Raw genomic sequence first — 18,662 nt, 5'->3', positions numbered from 1 at the left:
GTGACTTAGTGAAGATTGAATGTTTGTATAATTGAAGGTCTCTCTACACGAATGATTTTTTAAATGTTGGAAGCCAGAATTTACTATGTCTATGACATTAACAGTAGTAAAAGTAACTGCTTTGAGAAATAGGCTGGAATTTATGTTGGGCTTGTCTGTCTACTCTGATTTTTTTGTAAAGTTTGATCCTTCATTGATGCATTCAGGAGATCTTTACAGGTGTTAAGCTCTTTGAGCTCTCCCAGGTGTCTCAAACTCAACTGCCAATAAAGGCCAAGAGGGTTACACAAGTAAGTGAGGAAGATGGTGTGTTGTGGAAAGAAGTGTGACTGTGGTCATCTGGAGAGCTCAGGCTCTACTTCACAGGGCAACTGCTGTTCAGCTCTGTGGCTAGACATGAATATTAATATGACAGTGTTGCCAGATGTTAACATATTTCTATGACAAACTAATAATCTCGATTTTTAGGTCAATTCAACACCGACTTTAAGTCTTGTTTAAAAAAAAAAAATCCTGTGCTGGCCAAGTAAAGCTTGTGTGCAGGCTGAGAATTTTTGTGACCTCTGACGTTTTGTGGCTCTGTTCCCTGCTCCCTACCCAGCCCCAAATATGTGGAAACTACTTGAGTGGGGTAGCTTACTTTTAAATATATTCTCAGCACTGAGAATTGCATGTTAAGTAATTAAAACTCATTGAAACAACAGATGGTAATAAAATATGTACAATGATAGATTTATTTCACACATATACTCCCCTCTTGACCCACCCACACAACTGTTAAAATTTTTACATGAAGACCCAAACTGGTCACAAGTGTCTGTGATTATTGGTGTGAGAAATGCTCATGAATATGGGCACATGAACTATCTGAGTGACTATCTAAATGAGTTCTGGCCACATTATTTCTCAGCACAATTTCTGAAAGCAGTTGTGGTTGCAGTGAGCTTGGTCCGGGCTTATGGCTCTGGAGCATGTGAGAATCTTGCCTTCTGCATGATGCATGCCATTTACGTTTAAGATAAATTCATGCCGGTGACTAGAGATCCCAGATCACTGACATTTGACACAGAGCTATAAATTCTACTCCCTCTGGATGGAACTCGTTTGGAAGTATTTCAAGAATGTTATTCTTCCTAGGGTTGTGGTTTGGAGGGTGGAGGTTAGAATATAGGAAGGAACTACCACCGTAAGAGAGCTGAGTTATGCCTGTTTCTTTAGCAATTTTTGTGGAACTCTAGACTGTCTTCCTTAGTCATTTACATTCATCCTCTTAATCGCTTTGATAGACAGCATTCTTGGTGTACAGGTGAGGAAACCACCAAGGTAAAGAAGCCTGGTTTGTCTATTCAAGATGACTGTCTCTAATAAGGCTCAAAGTTAGCATTCATTAATGCATTTCTGGACCACCTTGTCATCTGAGGCTACCTCTTCCACTGCTGGAACATGAGGTGTGTAACCCGCTGTGCTCAGAGGCATGCGTGGAGCCAGGGTGTGGAAGATGCGTAGCTGTGTTCTCCAGTCCTGTATAAATGTGGCCATATATTTACGTAAGACAAGATGATATAGCAGTCCGTTGTCAAGAGAAGGCAGGAGCATGAAGGAAGTCTTTTCCTTGCAAGGTTTATAGAGGGGGAAATTTAGGAAATCGGAAGTGTAAGCAAAGAGAGAACAACCCAAGTCATTTAGGTTGACTTAGCAAGGGGGACACTCGAGCAAACAGATGCTTTAGTGCCTAAGATGATCGCTTCCACAGAAACCCCTCTCCTCTTTGGGGATCAATATCACTAACCAAGGGAGAAAGTAAACAAAAAGTGTTAAAACATGATGTCTTCTGGACTTAACAAAACAAAACAAACAATGGTGATAAAATAACAAAGAGGCGAATTACCTCCATTTCAAGTCCCATTTGGGAGATACACTTCTTTGCAGAGGAAACCTCATCAAGTTGAGCTTCATCCACAGTTTTTAAATATTTACTATGGAAAAGAGTACTCATTCTCTTTACTGATGTGTGTGTGTGTGTGTGTGTGTGTGTCTGTGTTTATAATTAGTTTTCGTTCTTTGGCGCCTCCTTAACTCAATTGGATATTAGCAGAGCCCTTGATTATATCTTTTCCCTCCTCCTTGTTTTAGGTATTCCAGTCACTTTGCTTTTTACAATCTGAATAAAAGGAGATCTGGAATTAAACTCAAAGGACTGATTCTGGTCCTTTAAGCAGTTTGGGACTTAGTCTGTGAGAAAGTTAAATCTGTTGCTTATATTTAGTTTGTGGCTCTCTGTAGACTTAATTCATTCGTCCTGCTCCTCCTTGTCAGGCATAATTCAGTTGGCTTCACGTGCCTAAATCCATGACCATCTGCATAATTTCTCTTTGAGTTAATTCTCTTTGCCCCATATTTGCAGCCTCTTGAAGTGGCCAGTCTGGTGGCCGTCCGCAGACTAAGTTTCACTCTCACGATGCCACACACCGGGTTGGGGGCTCGGGGAAGACTGTCAACAGTGTGGGAATGTTGAAGTCTTTTTTCAGCAAGCTGAGGACCTTTGGTACCTTGCACAGGAGCTGGAGTGGTGTGCACGCTCTTCTCTATACACTGCAGCCAGAGCACCTGTTCAGTGAGAGGAATCAGCTAAATTACTAGACGTAATTGATGTTTGTGCAAAACATAGAACATTTGTTTTTCTCTCCTTGTGGTTAATGCTCAGCTTGATCATTTAAATGAGGCTTTTTCCTCTCTCCCCACCCCTCTCTACATTCTATTGAGCACATTTCTTTTCCTCTTAGCCTTTGTCTCCTGGGCACTAACAGTTGCTAAATGTTTCTTATGAAGATAATATATTTAGGAAAAATTTTCATTCAGGTTTGTAATGCTAGCTTGCCCCTTTCTACAACACAAGCAATGAAATGCAGATATGATACAGTTATCGTCCCCGGGTTGAGTCATTTTAAAGTGTATGCACGTCATATATAGTTTTTAATAATCTCTCGGCTATAGAGCATAAACTGGTCTATGAACAAGGATGGCCTGATGAAGCTCGCTTCCCTGTAAACATGGCTTGGGTGGAATCAGCCAATTTCAAGGCAGATTAGTGGCAGTGCAGAGATAAATAGGCAATGAACATCACTTGAAGAAAAGGGAAATCTCAGCACATCCTCTTCCAGGGAGTGCAGATACAGTGGGGGTGACCAGAATGGGCCCCAGATTCTGTGTTCTAACCGTGCAGCCACGTGCCAAGAGGCCTAGTGGCTGCTGCTGTTGTTTTGTTGGTTTTTAATAAAAATAAAATCTGGTTGTTTTGAAGACTCATTCCGACCACGTAAGCAGCAAGTAGAATGTGATTAGTCTTCCCAAACTGGGGTTTGGCTTGTCTAACTTCTTGCCAACTCATATTTTTAAAGGAATTTTTGCCTGAGCCAGAGAAGGTCACTGCGAGGGTGTAGTTTCATCCTTGCACGTGGCAAGTCATGTGGCCCTCCCACTGTCTGGCCTCCGTCACTTTTCCTCTGTGCAGGTTGGTTTGCAGCCCGAGGCTGAGCACCCTAGTTCCCGAGACCGTTAGTGTAGCGCTCGGAGGCTGTGCAGGTCTCTTAGCGTTGCCTGCTGCCTGGGTTGTTTTCCTGCTCTTTAAAGAGTGGCTACTGCAGAGGAGAGGAACCTTCATCATATCTTAAAATTGTAGGTGACAAAAACAGAGAAGTGATGACATTGTCTTGGTGGCACAGAGCCTAATCGCAGTCACACATATAGCTTCGTGTGGAAATGCCTGATTTTCGTGCCTCTAAGAACCTGACACGCTGTTTCTGCCACTTTTCCTCCCCATCCTTTTCTCCCCGGCATACAAGTAGGTCAAGAAGTCTTCGGAGAGTCCTGAAATAACTTGCAGGTTTCTTTGGAGGCCAAGAGGCTTCCACTTTTACTACTTCCCTAATTTTCCATCAAAAGGAGGAGAAGATGGGGACAGGCAGAGAAGGAAAATGCCTGATTTGGTTAAGCCTGTGAATCAAGCATTTTTCTGTTTCATACATATTATTTATTTAAGTGGCTCTTGACTGCCATTAGGATTTACTTACAATTCTAACCCTATATCCCCTTATTTTCCCTTGCCCTCTATATTTTGCTAAGATACAGGTGAAAATAAATGGAATCTCTAAGAGATTTGGTGTATCCGTTAAGTCTACATTGACATATAGGTCTGGGGAGATTCCATAAGAAGGACTCTGCTGGTTCCTCTATATCCATGTAAGATGACACCTAGGCATATCTGAAAAGCATTTCTTTACTCCAAAAATAGAGACTCTATGGTGTTCTTTGGTAATGCATTGATATACTTAAAAGCTAAAAAACTTCTGGAGACCAAGTTGTCTCTAGTTTTTAACCTGAATTCTTTCCTTAAAATAACTAATATTTGAAGGAGTGCTCCTGATTTCCCTTCTGAACTGAGGCTTTGCTTTATAGAGCAGGCTGTTCATTTAAGATGGGTGGTGGTGGTTTAGTCGCTAAGTCGTGCCCGACTCTTGCGACCCCATGGTCAGTAGCCCGCCAGGCTCCTCTGTCCATGGGATTCTCCAGGCAAGAATACTGGAGCGGGTTGCCATTCCCTTCTCCAGGGGATCTTCCCAACCCAGGAATCAAACCCTGGTCTCCTGCATTGCAGGCAGATTCTTTACCAACTGAGTTACCAGGGAAGCCCTTTAAGATGGGTGCATTTCTGTAAATACTAGGCCATTGGAGCAATTTTCCGATTGACTTGTATCATAAAATTGAAAACCACATTTAAACTACTCCCTGCACTTAAAATGTATATGTTAATTGATAATAATTATTTTGGGGAGAGAGGTAGTAAAAAATAGTCATCAAGTAAAAATACCCCAGGGATGACTAAAATCCAGTAGCACCAAGATACCGTCTGGTGAGTCTAGATGCGCGGGTGGAGCGCTGTGTCCCACGCTTTTACGTTCTGTTCATGGTCTTAAGCCCTTCCTCAATCTCCTGCTTTTAGCTGTTCTTCCCAAAAATGGATTTATGAGGTCTGCGCTTTCAGTTGTCTATTCAATAACCCTAATTGGGGTGGAGATGTATTTGTTTATTGTCTTTCCTTTCATGCCATATAGGAAAGGCTAGCTTACTTTTCCTGATTTCTAGGTATGAACTGCCTTTAAAAACCATGACTGTGAGAAATTATTTTCGTAATTGCAGATCTTTATGTAGTGCGTTTTATTTAGGCAGGCTTGATTCTTAATTGAGCATGATTGAATAAAAAAAATACCTGAGTTTGAGCAATCTTGTTAGTCAATGAAAGAATCCAGAAACAAAGGAAAATATTGTAAACATAATATTTTTCAGTTCAGTGGTATGAGAAGTCACATTTGCAACACTACACCCACTCCAGCATTAGTTGGATGGGGATTTCGGTGTCAGTTTGATTTTTCTCTTTGAGTGATCTGCTTTACATAGTGGTCTTCATTTCAGCAGTTTTACTTACCCGTGCTCTCCAAAGCATTAAACATACCAGTGAACTAAACTGTCCCCAAAATGTAATTTCATCTTATACCATATAATATCTTCCACTAATTTATCACCATCCAGATGTTCTTATGTAACTTAACTTCTAACCACAGTTCTGAAATGTTTAGGGATAACTTCTACTATGGCACTGTCTCAACTTCTCGCATGGAAAGAGAATTATCTTTTCCATATTTGAGGATTTAATTTTAAAGGATTGACTAACTCAATAAAGTCTTCTCCCTCCTTTTTTTTGTACTTTGTTACTTCACTTGTCTTGGGTAGTAGATGTAATATCTGATCTGGTGTCCCATTGTTTGATTCATCCCAAGTTCATTACAAAAATTCTGTTTCTTTATTTGCAATTTTAAGGTACAAAAGGATGCTATTCACAGATTTTCCTATCTATGCATATGGCCTAATGTTATTTAGAATTTAACAGAACCCTAACTTGGTGACTGAATCCCCATTCTCTCTTTTGGACTCACTTATCTGTCCAGATCCCACACCCACTTTCTTCCTTGCTTTGAAGTGTTTACTGCTGGAAATGACAAGAGATGGAGCTCCCCGTTTTGCCCGCTATGTGGCATGATAAGAATGAACTAGTGACCTGGGTGCCGGTGGGAGGCTCCTTGGCTTTTGTATTTTAGACATTAACTTAGAATTTCCATTCAGCAGTTCTTATTATAAATGAGAAGCAGGGGGAAAAAATGAATCCACTGCCTATTGCCATGGATATTGTGTGAAAGAAAAGAAAGAAAGTGAAGTTCCTCAGTGTCCGACTCTTTGCGACCCCATGGACCATGGTCTACCAGGCTCTTCTGTCCATGGGATTCTCCAGGCAAGAGTACTGGAGTGGGTTGCCATTTCCTTCTCCAAGGGATCTTCCTGACCCAGGAGTTGACCCCGGGTCTCCCGAATTGCAAGCAGACTCTACCGTCTGAACCACCAGGGAATCTGTATTTCATATTGCATGAAACTGTTCTTCAAATTGTACCCTGCCTGATTCGTTGGTCTGTTTTGTCCACATCCACCAGAGGATGACTTTTCCCCCTGACCAGGGGATCCTCTCCCGGCCAATGGGCCTTTCTTCCCCTGCAGTAGGATAACCAGAAGATGTACCACTACGATGACTGCTCTGGCCACTGCTTCCGCTTGTGCCTCAGGATAACTGAGCATCCGCAGTGCTTTAGACCCCTTCTTACACTGTTCATGTGGACCCCCAGAGTATCCTATGGCAACTCAGTTCAGTCATTTATTCCACGAAGATGTACTGAGTACTTACTACATGTGAGGGACTTCACACAAGACACCATAGCAAGAGCATCTATGAAAATGGAGAGCAAGTTGCGCATCAGCAGTAACTATTAGTAAATGCTGTCAACTGGGAAGGAAAACAAATCGGACATTAACTGCTCCCATTGACTGTCTTAATGGTTGAGTTTTGTACTAAGAGCCTGACAATACTCATAAGGTAATGAAAGACTCAAATATCTGATGTAAAAATGTTCAGTTCCCACATTTAGAGGTTACTAAAGCTTAAATGATAAATTTAGGAAATATATCAGTCTCAGGGAAGATCTAGCAGCCGGCCAGCCACCTGGACTGTGCCTTGACCGTGCTTCTTTTTCTAAAAGGACTGAATTCCGGGCAGCCAGTTTTGCTGGAAGGATCCCGATGAAGGAGTTAAACATCGGTGAGCCCAACTCCTTGGTGTTTAGATGCATTAGTACTTTGTTACTTCACTTGTCTTGGGTAGTAGATGTAATATCTGATCTGGTGTCCCATTGTTTGATTCATCCCAAGTTCATTACAAAAATTGTTTCTTTATTTGCAATTTTAAGGTACAAAAGGATGCTATTCACAGATTTTCCTATCTATGCATAAGGCCAAATGTTATTTAGAATTTATCAGAACCCTAACTTGGTGACTGAATCACCATTCTCTCTTTTGGACTCACTTATCTGTCCAGATAAATTAGTTTAGGTAAATTAGTTTAGGTGAATCTGGTGACTCCTGAATTCTGGTCACCTTAAAAGTTAGAGGTTGTTTGAGAGGATAACTCAAGCTGTTTTGTTGGCTTACTGCCCACTTCATCGGTCTCTAAAGAACAGAGTTCTGTTTTGCAGACCTTCCTAAGGGGGTTCTGATTGGTTCTGTGGAGAACATCCTGGTATTCCCAGAGCAGCCTGGGTCTCCTTACTATTCCCCTGGAGCTAACTGGAACCTTGGGGAGTGTTTGCGTGTGGTCTTTTTCTCTAGGGATGAGCAGCTCCCCAAGGGCACCGAGGGGATCCACAGTGGATCCTCTTCTGGAACTGTGACTAGGAGCAGGGTCTTCATCTCTGCTCTGAGGTGTAGATGAAGCGTACAGGTCACCAGATAATCTACCTGTGTTTGACCTGAGTCTGTCATATCTGGTCTGCTCTGGGTGTCTTCCAGAGTTGGTGGTTAAAGGGATGAAAATATTCAATTTATCAAATAAAAGGCATCCTCTGTTGTAACTGGATAAGAGCTTCTTCTTCCAAATAAAGTTCTCACTGGAAATAGCATATCAGCATATCTGTATTTGAAGACAGACAGGCCTTCTGGGGCAGTGCTGACATCCTGTTATACGGACCCTTTCCCCCCTTGTTTCCACTTTGCCTTGGCTCTCCAGCCATAGCATGACCCATGCTGGCCTTCAGAGTGTGCGTGCTCAGTTGCTCAGTCATGTCTGACTCTTCACAACCCCATGGACTGCAGCCCACCAGGCTCCTCTGTGTATGGGATTTTCCAGGCAGGAATACTGGAATGGGTTGCCATTTCCTCCTCCGGGGATCTTCCCCACCCAGGTATTGAACCCGTGTCTCCTGAATTGCAGGTGGATTCTTTACTGCTGAGCCACCCTTCCTTCAAAGAGCAGGTGCTTAAGGAGTGAGTCCAATCCTACAAAGGGCCCTCTTTGTTCTTATCAAGCAACAAGCTCTTCCAGTGACACTCTCATTCATTGAAAAGGTGTCTGAAGAAGCAAGTACACATTTCGTGAGTGAGGAAATTCAGTTCAGTTCAGTCACTCACTCAGTTGTGTCCGACTCTGCAACCCCATGAGCTGCAGCACGCCAGGCCTCCATGTCCATCACCAACTCCTGGAGTCCACCCAAACTCATGTCCATTGTGTTGGTGATGCCATCCAGCCATCTCGTCCTCTGTCGTCCCCTTCTCCTCCTGCCCCCAATCTTTCCCAGCATCAGGGTCTTTTCCAATGAGTCAGCTCTTCGCATCAGGTGGCCAAAGTATTGGAGTTTCAGCTTCAGCGTCAGTCCCTCCAATGAACACGCAGGACTGATTTCCTTTAGGATGGACTGGTTGGAGCTCCTTGCAGTCCAAGGGACTCTCAAGAGTGAGGAAATTATACACCTGGTATTCTCATTGTCCTGCCAATGGCTGGTGCATGGTAGTGAATAATTAATTTTTTTACAGCCAAATTATTATTGTGCCAGTAAACCCTGATATTTTTATATTTTCCTCTTTTAGGTATGTCAGTCTGAAACAGAATTTTTGGCCAAACAAATGAGCCCTACTTCATTTTTAGTTGTTCTGATTTATTTGGACCTTCTCTTAGGCTGCTATGGTTCAGGGGGAGGGGGAGGGTCACTCTTAGGACAAAGGCTGCTAATTCATATTAAGCTACCTTCTCACTTTTTCCTCAGGGAATATTTGGTTATGAGAACTTTGGATCTTTGCTTACCTCAATTTGATAGGATTAAGATTCTTTATCCTGGTTCTCTATTACTAGTTCATATATATATATAAATGTTATATATGTGACCTTGTTTTTGAACTTTAGAAGATGTCCCGTTGTTTCCCTATAGGAGGGAATTAAAGTTTCTGATCCGGGAGACTTAGGGCTCCTGTTGTTATAACCTTTTGAGCCATAAGGGAATCCTACCAACTAGATTATAGTTATTTACAGCTGTTTCCTTGAAAAGCTAATCTTCTATTCATCTGTTGTTTGAGATGGAATGTGGAATTTATTGACATCGATCTGGCTGGAGAGTAGAAGAGGGACAGGAGGAGAGAGCATGAGCACATTTGTTTTTACTTTTACTTTTCTGAACAAGATCATCATAAGTTCTTTAGAAATTATGCTTGGTTTCATTCTAAGTCATTCATTATTTTGGATGGGATGAGAATTTTAAAAAATATTTAAAAATGAGCTCCAAGGAATATCATCTGGACAATAATGATATTCCCAAATATTTTCCTCTGAGAAGTATAGTCTTTAGAAGGGCCTAGTCTGTCTCCAGGCACTTACTAAGTCATTTATTATCTGTGATACTGTTTATATATGCTCAAGTGAACCAGACAGAATCTCAGTCTCAAATGAACTTCATTTTCTTATGTGGATATGTTGAAGGATTTATAATACAAGTAGTTTTGAAATGTCTGTTCAGTCTACCAACGTTTATTGAATAGCAGCTATATGCCAGGCTGGGTACTAGGTGAGTGCGCTAGCGTATCAAAAACACATACTTAGTGGCAACAGACTTGTAAATAATATTGAATCATTCTATTAAAGCAACTGTTTGTACAGGTCTTCAAGCTCTCTTTTACGTGCTCATCTTCCACTTGTTAATTTAAACCGTCTACTTAGAATGAGACTTGGGTGCTGGGCTTTGTCCAGGCGCATGCAGAGTGTGTTCTTTTTCTCCTTTTCTGAGATAAGACAGGGTTTGCGGTGCTTTCTGTCTCCGATTCTCTTTTGTTTGCATTGACCTCAACTGATACCAGTGATCTGAGGAGTACCCACAACAGGCCGCTCACTCACCCTTTCTAAATATTGCGTAGAAGATGTTTTGGCTGCCTAAAGTGATACAGGAGTCTTGGTTCTCAGGAGGTCGTGGGACATGTTTGTCTCTTAAGACATAAAAGGATCTGTTTTCCCTGCGCTGGAGACCTAAACTCTACTTTCTGTTCCCATTTACACACGAAGGCAGGCAGCTGCACAAGTGGAACCTGAGTCTAAATCACAGGGTGTTATAACATATGAAGCTTGAATGTGCCAACTGTTACTGTCTGCAGTAGTGAACTGTCTGGGGAAATTCAATCTCAGCCTTGGACCTGGCCGTGGAGGCTCCCGCAGCCCCGGGTCACCAGTGCGGGTGACTCGGAAACTGATTTTAAACACGTTTCATCGGAACTGGAGTATAATTCTGGCCTGCAGCTTAATCAGATATTTGATGTGCTCTCCACTGGTGGAATTTTCTACCGTTTCTGGCTGTTACCGTCCCTGAAGACACAGTGGGTCTCTTTGCTCTTTGTTATTCCTTCTTACGTCTCAGGAGTAAAGGACCATAATAATGAATAATCTCTCAGGATCCCATCACAGGGGGAATGAAACTTTAGCAAGTGGAGAACGAGGTAGATGAAATTGTTTCTAAAGCCTCTTTCAGGACTGTGGATGAAGCAGTTTACCCTGTATTAGTGTGTTCCAAGGTGAAAAATAGTATGTTACTGGAAACAATTAATGGAATTTTGGCCAAGGAGCATGCTGTGGGGAGAAGCGAGCTGGATCTGAGTTCCATGGGTGGGAGGGCAGCTAATGTTGTCCACGGCCTGCATTGCTCAACTTTAACTAGATCTTGCTACACTTGCTGTTATGTTTTGTACGCACACACATCTTAAAAACTTCTCATTCCAAGTCATTTTCCAGTTTCACCTCCAAGTACAAATTTACAGTAAGAATTATTCTCAATATACTGGCTCAGTGCTGAGATCAGGAAATTCCCTAAGCTCATTTTTTTTTTAAGATGCTGATTTTAGGATCAGAGATTCCTAGTGTTTGAAAGGCAACAAATTGACCAAAACAGCCGAGCCCTTGTGTGGACACAGCTAATGGAGGGGTACAACACAATGTGCATGTGGGCTTGCTTTTGGTGGTGGTTTTCCTCTGTCTTCCTCTCATTTCTTGTTTTTTTCCTGTGCAGTACTGTGGGAATTGTCTGTCTTTTTGCTTTGCAGTTGTTCACCCCAATTTATCATCATTTCAGATAATCCTGAAGAGAGGAAGATCCCTGCAAGGGGAAAATAAATAGAGAAGAAAATGAGTTTATTAAGGTATAGACTCTGTTCTCATGCAGATGTCCTTGATTTTTAAATTCAAATGCAGAATTTGGCATATTATCAGAATTGTCTCTAAATGGAATATTCCTCACATTGTTCCTGAGGTCTTATCAGAGATTTAACTTTTAGAATTAAGTGTCTTCAATTGCAGTGGCAGTTGGGACCTGAAAAGAGCTCTTTAAATTGTAATTTGTATAGCTATATAGACTTGTCAAGTACCTTCAGAAGTGTGATTCTGTGGTCCTCTGATGTACTTTCAGAGGGGCTGAATCATTGTTAAAGTTCTCACTGAAGGCATACAAAGTCAGCCTTGGAAGTCCAGGAAATGCTATGGGTGACTGTAAACTGTTAAGAGATTTATGGATAGAGACTTGTATTATAAATATTCTGAGTTGTGGTTGATTAAACATCCTACCTCTTTGTCATATAATCAAAATATTGTAAACAACCACAGAGAGTTGGATTGATTAATAGTGAAATGGCCAAATGACACAGGTCAGAAGTGCAGCTCATGGTGTAAAGGTGGGGCCCGTGATAGTTCTGCTGGAAGTAAATCAAGGAGTGCAGCCTCTTTAGTGGATGGAAGCACTTTAAGTGAACAATTAGCTCATCCTGTGTTTTCCTGAGCTGAAATTACCAGGTCACATTGCTGATCCTGGTAGTAAGAGGCAAAAAGAGGACTATGGCACTATTAACTGGCTTTACAATTTTTTTTTTTCTATTTTGCCTAGATTGATTTTACTGAAGAATAGCCTCTTTTTTTCTTTTAGAGACTGAATCATGCAGCTCCAGAATTCTTAGAACTTCTTGTCTGTTGCACAGATCTAAAGAGGAACGTGGCTGCATAAAGCAAAGACTTCAGCTGCAGACCTGGGTTGGAATTTGGGTTTAGCCATTAGCTGTTTAACCTTGGGCAATAATAATGATTAAACTAAGAGCCACTGTTTATTACGTATTCTGTGCCTGGCTCTTTGCGTACATCTTAACTAGCTCTCTTAGCCCTGGAGAGAGCTGTACCTTGTTCAGTATCACATAGCTGGTTAATGGAAAACCCGATTTCCCACTGAGATGTGATTGCCACCTAAATTCCTGATCTCTTTTCTGTATCAAGATTCCTTAAGTTCTGTGCCCTATAATATCTACATGTATAAGACAGAGACATATTAATACTCCTAGAGATGCTGGGAAGAATATAGCGGTTATGTTGAGTTCGTGATGTCTGGGAGGCCCAGAGAAACCCAGGAGGTTTTGATCAGAGCCGCAGTGGTTGGCATAGCCCCTGGCATTTTTGTCTTCATCGGCTCTTTCCTCAAGAAAAATATTGAAAGTTCTATCCTAATACTGTGCTGGTAGAAGAGCAGATATAATTAAGGGTGAGTTTTATTACCGTTTTCTTTTACTATAGTAATGTGAGCACTTTGTAGGCCCTAGGCACTGGGCGTACAGGGCCCAGATATAGAAGTTGGCCTCTGTCATCACAGGCTGACCATCAGCTTCAGGGCACTGGTGTCTTCCTTTTGTGAATCATGTTCCTGTTATGGCCTGGCGCTGAAGTAACAAATTCTGCTCAGCAGGCATGTATGGGTGTGAGGGTGTATTTTTGGGGAGAACAGGAGTCTGTCATCATTGGTATTAGCTGGACAGATACTCTCAACAATGGGTATTCACAGACGATGACTCTTGACTGATTAGTCTGGTTTACACTATTTATCATTTATTTTTTCTTACATATTTGACATATCTTCCAACTTTAGAGCACTCATCTTCATATCAAAAGCTATTTATAGTAAGGCCTGAAAGAATTTCTTCCAGGTATTTGACATATCTTCCAACTTTAAAGCACTCATCTTCATATTGAACGCTATTTATAGTAAGGCCTGGAAGAGTTTCCTGCTGTTGTTTTCTCTGCCGATTAGAACTGGCAGCTGGTTTTGGCCCCATGTGGTCTCCCGACCCTGGTCCTCTCTGGCTTGGAAGCTGGTTTTCGGGACAGCTTCTCCTTGCCTCGTACCCCCTCAAATCCACAACTGACTACAATTGGCATTCTCAATTTTCAGAGTGAAACTCATGGGTTACTTCAGACTTCATGGATTTGGGCCCAGGCCACATGCCTAACCAGTTTGATTGACTCATTACTCGTTTAATGGCTTGGTGCTGGGCTGGCTTAGATCACAAACTTCTCCAGTAAAGCCCTACTTGCATCGTCTCAACACCTCAGCATTTAATAAATTCTTATTGACTGAATAATAAATGAGTGGCTGGCAAAGAACCAGCGGGTTATGTCAGAGGTGCCAACATGATTGTGTTTAGACCCCAATCCATTAAAAACTCAGCCATTTTGGTGAGGCCCTTATGCCCTCTCGGAAGTTTTAAAATTTGAGAAAAACCTTGTATAATCTGATCAGGATCCAGGCGACGTTCTTTGATCAGTTAAGGGAAAAAATACCAAGTGTCAGGCATAACCCAAGATTCCAGGAAGCCGTCCACGGCGATGTCTGAACCCCAGTGCTCCAGAAAGGTTTTATCCCTCCTGTGGATGGCAGACAATATGCTTGCTGATGCAGCCGGTGATATAATTAAACTTTTGACCACATGCATGACTTTAAGCAAGAAAGTGGCTAAAGCTCTGTGTCTAACGTGATTGAAGGGTGGAATCCGATGCTGAGGCTCCCTCAACTAATCTCTCCTTTCAGAGTTCACTAGAAGCAGCCCTTCTGGGGGTCTGGAGTTTACAATAAGACCCTTTTATACTTAAAATGTCAGCAAAATACTAAGACTAGCTCTTCCCCATACACGAAGGGGTAAGCCGGTTCATTCTTTCCTTCTGACATTTGGTCTAATTCCATCTCAGATAAGTGGGTGTTGGAGGTAATCCTGCTGGAGTGGGGCACCCTAAAATCTCCCTGTTCCGGGGTGCCCTTCGGGTCTCACCCTTATCTCTAAACCTACCCTGGGTTTTCTGATTCTGACAAGGGCACGTAGCTCGTCTTCTTTTGGCCTGTAGTAATATCTGATATTTAGATTTTATAGGAACCACAAAATGTTGTTCATAGACCCAACAGCCCAGCAGAAAAAAAAACTGGCTTCATCTGGAAATGGCAGATTTCCCATTTTCCCAGGCTCCTTTCTCAAGCAAGGTTGGAGTTTTCCATTCACAATCGACCTGTTTCAGAGTGGCCAGGTGGCCAGAGGGCCTCTGCAGACTCCCCCAGGGCCTGAGAAAATCTGTATTGGCATTTATGTTAGTCATTTTGCAGGTGAAAGGTATTCTGATTTACATTTCACAGTCCAATCTGCTGCCAGCCAAGAGTGAAAACATGGGTGCAATTGGCCACTAGGTCTTTTTGAACCAGGTAAATATATATGCTTACTATTCAGGTGAAATTCTCTGACTGAAGCTTACATAGGCAGGCAGGTTGAAACAGATTTCTATGTCTTGGATGGGAGATAACCCTGGAATGTTAACCTGCGGGGTGAGGGGACTTTGTGTGGGCAAGGATTTGACTATCAGCTTGTGGATTAGAGAAAGGGTTTCATCACATTTTAGCATGGTACAGTCTAAACAGTTCTCGTGAGATTCTAAAGGAAGGCACTTGAAGATGTCTGTAACTAAATAACAGTAGAGCAGGCTTCTCTGATCATGTTCCCTCATCTTCATGAATTGAAGAATTTTGAGGCTAACAGCTTTATGAGAGCCTTTATGAACAACCATTGTGGTGTTTTCCTCTCACCTGGGTCTACCCCAGCTTGCTATCACAACTGAGTAAGTGATAAAGTCATATATCTCCCTTTATTTTCAGGGATAAATGTGTGATTTACCTTGTCTTAGACCGATTCAGATATTTTCCCAAACAAAATGTCAGCATAGTTCCTGAAGATGCATGTTTAATGTAATTCTTTTGTATTTGGCATGATTCAAAATTGATTTTATGAATAAGGCTGCAGATTAACCTTTCTGTAACAGGCTGGAAAAATGATCACTTGAACACAGTGCCTCCTAATAGCATTCTTTGCAGCAATCAGAGAGAATCTGCTTGTGTGCAGTCAAGTTATTAGCTCATTTCCTTAAGCCGTTTCCTAAACTTGTTATCGGATTGCTGGGATGGTCCCAGTTATTGGATTGGGGGATAGTTCTTTTGCTGGATGTAACTTTTCTCAGTACAGACGATTATGATACTGACCATGGAAACGGACATTGTTAGAACACCGTGGTAAGGACAGAGGACTAGAAAACATCCACTGAAAAAACAACTTGCCTGTTGTACCAGGCCAGTGCCTTTGGAGAAGAGTTCTGGGCCGTCATTTTGAGCAGATATCCTTGGGTGACTGTTTAGCACTTTTTTTTTTTTTTTTTTAACTCTTTGCCTAGTATTTCCTCTTTAAGGAAATAGGCAGTTCACAGAAAAGAATTTAAATAAATCCTGCCTTTCTGTTTTTATTGCCCTCGAGATTTCCATGAAAACTTATTTCTGGGGAATGCTAAGTATATTTGGTATGAGCAAATGCTGATGTTCTTCTTAAATAAATGATTTTGGAAACTGATGAAAGTAGGTCATGATAACCAGGTGGAATCCTAAACCCTGTGTCTTTTTTCTGTTGATCTCTTCTTTCCTATTATTTTGAACTTTCATTAAAACTTTTCATTCTTTGCTCTAGTTTTCCTAGTGAGCTATGAAGTCCTTGAGGGTAGGGACTGTATGCTGTACAACTTATTTTCACTTTGCATAGTAGTCGACCACAGATTTTTTTTTTTTAGAGTGGTCAGGATCTCAGAGATCATGACAAACTTGCTTTAAAAAACATCCAGGCAAAACTGATTGTATTTTTACCAATTTGTAAAAATATTAATAGAAATATTTAAAATTACATTAAAGAACTCGAACATTATATGAACCAACAGGCATAACAAGAAGTCTTCCCTGTGTTTAAAAGAGTCCTAGAGAAAAGTTTTTCCCTTCAAAAAAAAAATAGTATGCGTCCAGGTGACCACCAAACAAGCCAGGTATTTTGGGAGGTGTCCAGTTAGCTTTCTGAATTGTAAGTGCAGCTGAATGGCCTTAAAATTTTTACTATGGTCAGTCTGTTTAAAATATACTTTTCCTGATCATTCAAAGAACACTTCCTGTCCACTGAGGGAAGAATTTCTTACAGATTAAGGACTTTTTTTTTAAAAACGTCTAGGATCTTTTTGATTAACCACTTGTTATATTTATACTTCCAGAACAAGACCAAATAAAAAAATTGCAGTTTTACTCTTTGTTACATTTGAAGAATTGATGTGAAAGAACATTATGTGTTGTCAGGAAATGATTTTTCATGTTAGCATCAGCCAAGCAGAGCTAGTGCCCTCTGCTGTGGCTTTTTACCGTATTAGTCAGGGATGTCCTTCAGCGTCTTTGGTGATGATGGGCATAAATCACATCGAGAACAGTGGTATGTAGTGAATTTAGCACAACTGCATTTTTTAATATGTAAGTAGGCTTAGGTTTTTATCTCCCTTATCTTAAGCCCGTCAAGATCAAACTCAAGCAAGCATTCACATCCACAATTGAATCTCACCAGCCTTTTTCTTTAAGTTAACATTAGTTCAAACTCTCCCCACTGCTTCTGTCAATAGATCTTTTAAAGGCAGGCATTAGAGTTAAGTTTGCCTTAGTCTTTTTTTTTTTTTTCCCCTTCCACAGCTTCAAGCCCAAGGGCTGCTTTTAATAGGCATTAGTTAAGGCCCAGAATTGAGTAGACATTTGTGAAGGAGACTTGAAGTTTGGAACAGAATTGGCCTTTATAGTTTTTCCATGGGGGGAAAAAAATCTTCTTATGAGAATAAAGGCTGCCTACTAATCTGCTACCATCTGGAGAATGGAGAAGCCAGAGGTTGTTGGCACCAGGTCACATCCCTTATGTAAACTGTCAAATTCTTTTCATATTAATGGCATATTGAGCTTAATCTAAAGGGGTCTGGTATCAGTCAGAGCTTATTTATTGATTTTTTTCTCCCCCTGCAAGGGAGAGGCCATCCTGTTGTTGCAATATGAGAGCAAGACACTTCTGTCTAAAAAGAGAGGTTTTGGTTCCTGAAGGAGTTTCTCTCATGCTTACATGTTGCTTACCATCTAACCATATGTAAAAATCCTCAGTTCTTCCGAGCAACTCTTTCCACCTGATCTATTGAAGAACAGTTGCCTGTGTCTTAAACTCAATACGAAGTCGATAGCTATCATGCTTATGCCACACTTGAAATACAGCAACAGCGAGCCTGAGATTCTGTTCTTCTTATGGACTATTTTGTGCACATGTGCATGTGACTATAAATATAGATGTGCATTTTTGTGCTTTAGGATATAACAGAACAGCTAAAAATCATCTCAAGTCTTATGCGGCGCCTGCTATTGGAGTGGCAAAGAATAAATCCCTTACTTTTTGATTATGAAAACCTTTAGCCTCCTGTGGACACAGGGCCAAACAGATTGTGAATGTCTTGACAACTCTATTCAAAACAGAAGCTTATTCCCCAAACTGATACCAATTGATTTTGCTCATTCTAAAAATGTCCTGCTCTCCTCTCTTATAAATAAAAATAGACCCACACACTCAATTTCAGACCTTTTGATAGGTAAAGGTTGAACACTCTAAACCACAGCATGGAAGCCCAAATAATCATGTTATTCCCAGGGACAGACGTGTGTAGTACAAGCTAAAAGAAGAGGTGAATAAAAGCCACTGTTGTATCAGGGATTGGCCACGTAGGATCTTTTGGCAAAAAGAAGAACCTAGCATTCAATAAGTGTTCATTGAACGGATAAAAAGAATACCTTCAAACCCTCCTTTTACCTGGAGAGTCTTTTGCTTGCTGAAGAAATGAAACCTAAAATTTTCAGCAGAGATGATTAAATAAAGAACAAGCATGGAGATTTCCAGCTTTTAGAAATTCTAAAATTCTCAGATGAGAGCATTTGTCCTTGGGGCCTGTATTCCATTGGCACTTCTTACCCCGATTTCATATGTAAACCAGAAAATGAACACCAGACCAGATGACCCAAAGGAGATGAAGCACG

General features: G+C 41.2%; 1 protein-coding gene across 8 annotated transcripts in view; it reads left to right on the top strand.

Annotated features, from left to right (window-relative positions):
- The window catches only part of EFNA5 (ephrin A5), a 292,511-nt gene that overhangs the window by 75,949 nt on the left and 197,900 nt on the right, over nt 1–18,662 (top strand). For 2 of the 8 annotated variants that reach the window (XR_008708932.1, XR_008708937.1), the window contains 2 exons: nt 11,535–11,601; nt 12,378–12,514. The exons of the other annotated variants lie outside the window; for them this stretch is intronic. The gene's annotated coding sequence lies outside the window, so the exon portion shown is untranslated. Of the gene's footprint in view, nt 1–11,534; nt 11,602–12,377; nt 12,515–18,662 lie in introns of those variants that run through there. 8 annotated transcript variants of the gene reach the window in all.

The sequence above is a fragment of the Bubalus kerabau genome, chromosome 1 (genome assembly GCF_029407905.1).
Source record: "Bubalus kerabau isolate K-KA32 ecotype Philippines breed swamp buffalo chromosome 1, PCC_UOA_SB_1v2, whole genome shotgun sequence".
Lineage (NCBI taxonomy): Eukaryota > Metazoa > Chordata > Mammalia > Artiodactyla > Bovidae > Bubalus > Bubalus kerabau.
Note: the sequence above shows the minus strand (reverse complement) of the source record. Positions and strands in the feature narration are given on the sequence as shown.